Consider the following 891-nt stretch of genomic DNA (forward strand, 5'->3'; position numbering starts at 1 on the left):
TCTCAGTCTGGACGCCAACACTTTTGAGAAGATCTTGTAATCAGTACACAACAGACTGACAGGTCTCCAGTTCTTTATTTCATACAGATCACCCTTCTTGGGGAGAAGAGTGAGCACAGCTCTGCGACAGCTAAGGGGTAACGTTCCCTTTGCCACACTGCTATTGAGGACTTCCAGCAGATCTTCAGCCAGCACAGGCCAACACGATTTATAAAACTCCACAGGCAATCCATCTATTCCTGGAGCTTTACCATTCTCCATGCTCATCAGCGCCTCCTGCAGTTCTTCCAACGTCAGAGCATGCTCCAAAATGACATTATCTTGATCTGACACCTTTGGCAGATCGCTGAGAAACTCTTCTGTCATCACAGAGTCTTCTCTAAGCTCATTGGCATATAACATTGAGAAAAAGTCAACAGCCCTTTTCCGCAGTTCAGTGGGATCAGTCAACTCTTTTCCATCTTCAGAACGAATACAATGAATAAGACGATTTTGTCCATTTTTCTTCTCCAAACTGAAGAAGAATTTTGAAGGAGCATCCATTTCAGAGATATTTTGAAAACGTGAACGTACCAGAGCTCCCTGCGCTCTGAGCCCAAGCAGATCAGCCAAAGCAGATTTTTTCCTTTTGAGAGCCTGAAAATGGCCTTGATTTCCTATGGACTCGCAAAAACTCTGAAGATCCACAATTTCAGTCTCTAATTCTTCAATAGATCTTACCAGTTCTCTTGTAACATTGTAAGTATATTGATTACAAAACTGCTGAATTTTAATTTTACCAATATCCCACCACTGCTGTACAGACGTAAACTGACATTTCTTAAGTCTCCACTGCTTCCAAAAAAAAAGAAAATCCTTTTTTAAAACAACCATCATTTAACAAAACAATAT

This window comes from Austrofundulus limnaeus, unplaced genomic scaffold (assembly GCF_001266775.1).
Source record: "Austrofundulus limnaeus strain Quisiro unplaced genomic scaffold, Austrofundulus_limnaeus-1.0 Scaffold148, whole genome shotgun sequence".
Lineage (NCBI taxonomy): Eukaryota > Metazoa > Chordata > Actinopteri > Cyprinodontiformes > Rivulidae > Austrofundulus > Austrofundulus limnaeus.